Source organism: Pseudopipra pipra, chromosome 13 (genome assembly GCF_036250125.1).
Source record: "Pseudopipra pipra isolate bDixPip1 chromosome 13, bDixPip1.hap1, whole genome shotgun sequence".
Classification (NCBI taxonomy): Eukaryota; Metazoa; Chordata; class Aves; order Passeriformes; family Pipridae; genus Pseudopipra; species Pseudopipra pipra.
In genome coordinates, this window is record NC_087561.1 from 12,910,709 (window position 1) to 12,917,519 (window position 6,811).

At 42.3% G+C, this 6,811-nt stretch overlaps 1 long non-coding RNA gene across 10 annotated transcripts in view; it reads left to right on the plus strand.

Annotated features, from left to right (window-relative positions):
• Positions 1-6,811, plus strand: part of LOC135421525 (uncharacterized) — a 122,112-nt gene that overhangs the window by 98,009 nt on the left and 17,292 nt on the right. The window lies entirely within an intron of this gene.

Below are 6,811 nucleotides of genomic sequence, written 5' to 3' on the forward strand. Positions count from 1 at the left end.
CTGGCTCACAGTCTCCAACTCATCTGTGTGGGGGTCAGCAGGGTGAATAGTCCTGCAAGACAGGTGGCCCCAGGTGACCCTGAAATTATTTTGGCATGTTCCAGAGAAAGTACTGAATCCCTTTTGCTTGTCACAGTAACTGGAAGATTCCACTGGAGCATCACTGGTTCTGGGGATCATCGTCATGGGTGACACCTGGGGAGGGAACCTTTCATGCTGGGAAACTTTGCTGAGCTTTTCTTGCATTTCATATGCATGAAAGAAGACATTCTGAGGAAGGAGTTTCATGGGAGACTTGAAGTGGCATTTGGCTGATGGGATCTCTCTTACAGGTGCTAGTGTGTGAGGACAAAAATGAGCCCAACTATCAGGTCCTGGGAAAAAGTATGCTCAGGAACAGGAAAAAGAGACAAAACTGTACTTTCTGCTGTGTTGTTTATTTTGTAAATAGTTTTAAAAGGAAAAGCAATCCTAAACATTCAAGGTTGAACCTTTGGCTCTGTCAGATTTTCTCTTCAACACCAGCACTTCAGAGCTTGTGGACAGACCTTTAAAATTACATAAAAGGGTAGTGTTGAAGTGCAGAGACAGCTGAGAGTCTTCCACTTGGAAGTATTCTCCAATCTGCACTTCCTGACAGAGGCAATGGGAGATGGCAGATGGTAGGTGGCATTTTGTTTACCAAAACAAGGACTGTAGGATCTCTTGAGGTGCTGGAAAAACTATACAGCTGAAGTGAAAAGTTGTCTGTGTGCCCTTATCAGCTATTTCCTCTGAACTAAAAAACTTCTTCTGTTTGGTGCAACTGCAGAAAAAAATTAATGTAGCCAACAAGAATCAATAGGGAGGGCAACAGTCTCGTGCTGGATTTGGAGGTGAGGTCACCAGGGCTGCTCCTACCATCACCAAGAAGCCCACAGCTTTGAGCCTAGAAACCATCACTGAGGGTTGGAAGGGCATCTGTGCCAGGAGGTAACATCAACCCCACTGAGAACCTCAATTCCAGTCATTTTAGACCACACTTTTCAATGTGCTTTTTTATGTTCAGGTCTGTGGCATCCAGAAAGTGATTCTGTCTTTAATATCTAAAATATTCAGAGACTATTTGACTGGAGAGGCTGTAGGCCTGTTGGGTTGGTTTTGTTCCACACAGGAATATTGCCAGGTTCCATAAGAAATGCATGTTTTCCAGCATTTCTAAATGCCTAAAACTATCCCAGTTTTGGCATAGAAAAGGCAATTAATCCAAATTATTTCTTGCATGCTCCAAACTCCTAAATAACTGGGATAGCTGCAGCAGAAAGACGAGGTGCTCAAGATGCCAGACAACTGTAGCATCCTCATGGGAGCAACCTAAAAACTAGAGGTAAATGCCTCTCACAGAGAATAGAGTAAATTAGCAGGGGCTTCCCTTACTGTGGTTTTTGGCTGCTTCCCTCAGCAGAAAACACTGAGATTGTTAGGTAAGTAGCAATTTACTCTACATACCAAAGCAGATGTGTACCCAAACAGATGTGGTCATTCTGCCACTGGGGCAAAGCCAGAGCAGCTTTAGGGATGAGAATGGAGATAAATTGGAATAAAAAAAGGTATGGGAGGAGAAGTGGAACCTTAATGTTGCTTTTTCTTTCAAACTGATCTGTACACATGTCACACAGTTGGATGTATGAATAGTAAATTATTCTATTCATTTCTTACTCTTGATGAACAGTAAATTAGTCTAATAACATTTACTGTTCAATTCATTGATTGTCAGAGGGAGATTAGAAGCAAATAGCTTTTAAGTCTTTCCAGCTGCAAACATTAGAGTTGTCTAAACTTATGATTTTTGACTGTAATTAGCTGCAGCTCTGCAGCATCCCCACCCCAGCTCCATCCCCACCGTGCAGACACACCCCCAAGCCCTACCCAGCCCTACTTCTGCCAGCTCCTGCTGGTTTTGTGGTGGCAGGGATTCCAAAGGGTCACTTCAGCTAGGTGAGCTCCTGTGGCAACTTTGAGAAAGCAGGTAGCAAAAATAAGGTTTTTTAAAAAAAACACCTTTACTGAAATGGCTTAGCAGCGCTGCACAGCAAGAACGCTGGAGAGCAGAGAATAAATCTGAGAGCTGTGAGGCTGAGGGGGTGTAAGGGTGTGTGTGTGAGTAAAGTCAGGCTCTGCACGGCATGAAAAGCCTCACTGTTCTGTGTCTGGAGGGTCTGAAGTGCTCTTACACAGGAGGACTTCACTGAAGTTGCTGTACCGACACCAGTGGAATACAAGTGTGCGAGCGAGGAGAACAAGGCCCATAAAACAGCAGACAAGTCAAGCTAATTTAAGATGGATGCCTGCCTTGTACCCAGTGTGCCTCCCCTTTGTCATCCTCCTGCCCGTGGCTTCAGCTCTGTGCTGGGATTCAGTCCTATCTGTATGAAGGCGCTGCTGGCTATTTAACAGACATAGAATTACTTGTAGCCAAAGGAAACCATAAACAGCAGAATCACTTCAAACCTTGCCACAGCTTGGAGGTGTTTATTACCTTTATCTACACCCTCACCCCCCTTTTCTTTCACAAGACTAAAGAAGTAAATAAAAGTAGTCTTCTCTTGCTATGCTAGTCAGGTTTTATCTCTGTTAGAGACATGTTGTGCTCACTGCAAGCTGCAGGTGGGCTGAGACACCAGTGCTTTGGGGAAATCATCCTCCTGCCAGCACCATAGCCCTACTCAAACATAGAATCCTAGAATGGTTCGGATTGGAAGGGAGATCACCTAGTTCCAACCCCCCTGCCAAGGGCAGGGACACTTTTCACTAAGCCAGGTTGCTCAAAGCCTTCTCCAGCCTGTCCTTGAACACTTCCAGGGGTGGGGCATCCACAGCTTCTCTGGGAAACCAGTGCCAAAGCCTTATCACTCTCACAGGGAAGAATATCTGCCTAATATCTAATCTAAACCTCCTCTCTTTCAGTTTAAAGAGAGTCACCCCTTGTATGACCTAATGACCTCCCAAGGGGGGTCATTACCCCTCCTCCTGTCACTCGAGGTCCTTGTAAAAAGTCCATCTCCAGCTGTCCTGTAGCCCCTTAAGGTACTGGGAGGGGGTCTGTGGTCTCCCTAAGGGATCAGTACCCAGCACTGCTGCTACAGGCTGGAGCAGCAAGAGGAGCTGCTGGGGAGAGCTCAGGAGAGGTTCCTGGCAGAGCAGCTCCTGGCTCCTGGCACAGTGGGGCCAGCAAGGCTGCCCATCCAGCCCTGGTGCAGGGACAGGCGGGTGAGCTGTGGGCACGGGCAGCCACTGGCACAGATGGGGCTGGTTCAGCTGCTGGAGCTGCAGCTTCTGCTTTCTAAGCATGTGGGCTGTATACAGCAACAAAATACCACTTACCATATTTCAGGGAAATTCGTTTCCATCAGGAAATGGAAATCCGTTAAAACTCTCTGTGTGCAAATAGTTGATTTTGGGTGGAATATTCCCCTGGGAAATCTGAGAAGGCATTTCATTGACTTGGAACACGTCGGGTTTGGTCTATATTTAGTTCCAGGTTCACCTGGGCTGTCGGTATTTTCTGTGAGCAGCTCTCCATTTCCAGGGGCATGGTGTTGGCCTTGCTGAGGCTGACTCATTGCCAGGGTTTGGGCATGATGGGAGGGGAGCACAGGATGCAGAAGCTGAGGGGAAGAATGGGCCCATGACTCCTGCAAAGGCAAACAATACCTCAGCTGCAGATAGGCATTAATGTCAAAGTAAGATCTTATTAAAGGCAAGGCTTCTAATTTAAATTTCCCTGAGTATTTTTGCTCACTTGCTTTGCTTCCTCTCCTTCCCATAGAACGACCCACAGTAATAACAAAATATCAGAACTTCGGGGAACTGGAGTTGTTATTGTTTGGATGGGGTTGATTTTAAAAGCTTTACTGTTCATGTCTTTCTTATCCTAAGGTTTTCAAATAGAAATATACACATACCTTAACAACAAAAGACTATAATGACTGCATTGTCACTAGATAAAACTGTACTAAAAATAAGTAAATGCTTCAGTTTAGCATGATTCAGTAGGCAGGGTCCTTATTATTCTTCCACCATTGAAAGGAAGATTCAATTCTAGCATAATACGCTCCATCTGTAGCATCCCTTATTCGACTGGGGCTTCTTTTAGAGTTTCTATCTGCTCCTGAATGCAGAGGGTTAAGAATAACCACGGGTGCAAGTGTTGTGGTCACTGATGCATGTTTTTAAGTAGCAGGACGCAATGAAGAATCTTGGTTTAAGTGTAATAAAAGTGAGGTCCCGATTTGTTAATGAGGAGCATTGTCTGCTGCAGACACTAATTTCACTACAGGGTGCAGTCTTCAAACTTTTCATTCTAATTAGAATGCATTTCCATATTCTTTATCAATTTCTTCCCTTATTGAAATCTTCTCAAATGACCTTTTTTTCTTCACTTATGACTCATCCAAAGATTTTTATTTTTCCCAAAACAATCATTCAGATGCAACTGCATTTTTCCAGTAAACACGTTAAAAAATAAATGACCTTGCCAGCTCATGCCTACACAGTGGGAGAAGGGCATTAGCAGTGCAGAGGCAGCTACTAATAATACATGGGAAAATTAAGTATGGGAGAAGACCATCTTCTTCTAATTCCTTGAGCATTTAATTTCCAAATGCCCTGCAGTAGAATGTGTCTCGAGTAGGAGCTTAATGGCTGCCAATGGAGTTCCAGCAGTGGGAAAACAAGTCCCAACAGAAAAAGGGGCATTTTATGCACATAAGAAAATAGGTTATCTGCTAAGGAGACTTTTTTTTTTTTCTTCAGTCCTCCACAGCTGTGTCCAGTTCCAATTTCTATAATAAAGTAAATTATTAACTCAAGTTGACGAATTGGTTGGTGTTGGTAATAGGCTTTCAAAATGATTAGTGATATATACTCATTACCCAAATTAAAAAGCCATATTAAAAATAAGGAGAGGAAATGTAGCAGCATTATCAAAGTAATAATTTCTATTTAGTGCGTATCTTTCCTGAACTTTGGCAAATGTTGAATTATGCAAGACAAACACAAATCTGAAAGCGTTCTAATTAATGATGGTATTTCTTTGCTATCAAATTAAAACCAACATATTCACAGTGCATCTGACTTAAATGTTATCACAAGTTCTTCACACTTTGAGGAAAATTGTTGATATGTTTGAAAATATTATACCTATACCCAAGCTACCAGGCTTGAGCCATGTTCTTCCCTTGCAGAATAATTGTTACTGGGAAAGACCTATATAATTGAAAGTTCACCCAAACATTTGTTTTGTTATTCAGTCATCTCAAGGATAATAATAATAACAACAAGAATAATAATAATAAAAACAAATCCCAGAGATGAGTATCTTGACTTCAATTAATCACAGTGCTTTGTAATCCAGGGTTTGCTATGGTTTTCACCAACTAACAGAATCAAACAGTTGCTTTCACTTTAAAGATGCTTTATAGATGAAAACACATTTATAAAACTTCTCTCAGAATAAAACAATAATCAGGCAGCTAATTAAGCACATTGTAAATGCTGAGCTTCTGAGTTAAAGACCTGTCCAGGCTGCAACATCATTTTTACTTTATTATTATATGCAGAAAGCTAATAAAAATATAATTTTGAAAAAAAAAATCACATTAGCGATTTGCCAGAGTGAATGTAGATGTCAAAAATGCTAATGCAGAGAAGCTGTCAGGAGTTTAAGTAGATTTTTCACTGACTTGCCGTTCTTAATTATAGCTCAGCACCCTGTACAGGTTAAAAATGCCGGGTTCCTTCGAAACAAACTATGAGCTCCCTACCATCTCGTCAAATTCTCCTTCTCTTCCTTTCAAATGGATCAATCAGATGCCAACACATAACATTTTTCATTTACATCTTTTCTTAAGCTTCCTTATCCACTGCAATTATATTTTTACCCAAACCTATCCTGAAGGGGATAGAAGAGATTTCATGGAAGAAGCATAATTGGAAACTGAGCTTGCTCTTTCATGGGCTTCTTTTATGAGAAAGGATAACGTTTTGTGTGGTAGAAATTCAGCACTTAAATTAGGGGGTATGCTGGCTACTTAGTTAAATAATCTAGAATAATCAGGTCAGGAGGGAATAGCACATAGATTTCACTTAATGTTTGTATTAATTTTTCAGATAATGTAATTCCACGCACTAACCAGGCATTCAAGAGTGCATCAAAAAAGTGCTACGAACTGGAGGATTGACAAGTTGCTAATCCAATCCTTTGACAGTCACAGGGTGCCATGTAAAAGAGATCCTTTGTTCTTTAAGAGCTGATTGAGTTCCATTAGTATCCATATTCAGAGCCCTGGGCACAATATTAATGCTAATACCGTTGTTACGGAGATGGAAATCCGTTAAGAATGAACAATAATCAGCTCACAATATCACTGGACATATTCATGCAGCTTGTAGTGGGGTGAGATCCGATAGCTCTAAACCTTTCTAAAGAGAAAACGAAAATCCAATTAACATCTTCTGTGTAAACCTCCTCAGCTACTTTCACTGGAGATGACCTTGGGCAGCTGTGTTGCAATTTTGCCAAACCTCAGTTATGTCTTTAATTCAGCGGTGTTGTTGTTGGGTTTTGCCCAAACAGAAGGCCTGGCTCTGCAGCCTGCCCCTCATGCTGGGTAGGAGTTGCTCACACAAGTCACCTCAGCAGCCTTTGGCATGTTCAGCACTGAGCTGTGACACAGACGAGCAGCAAACAGACTTTGGGCTTTACATGTCCCTGGGGAATGTTCAGGCCAACTGGCAAGAAAACTCCTTTTCTCTTGCGCTCCCACCTCCT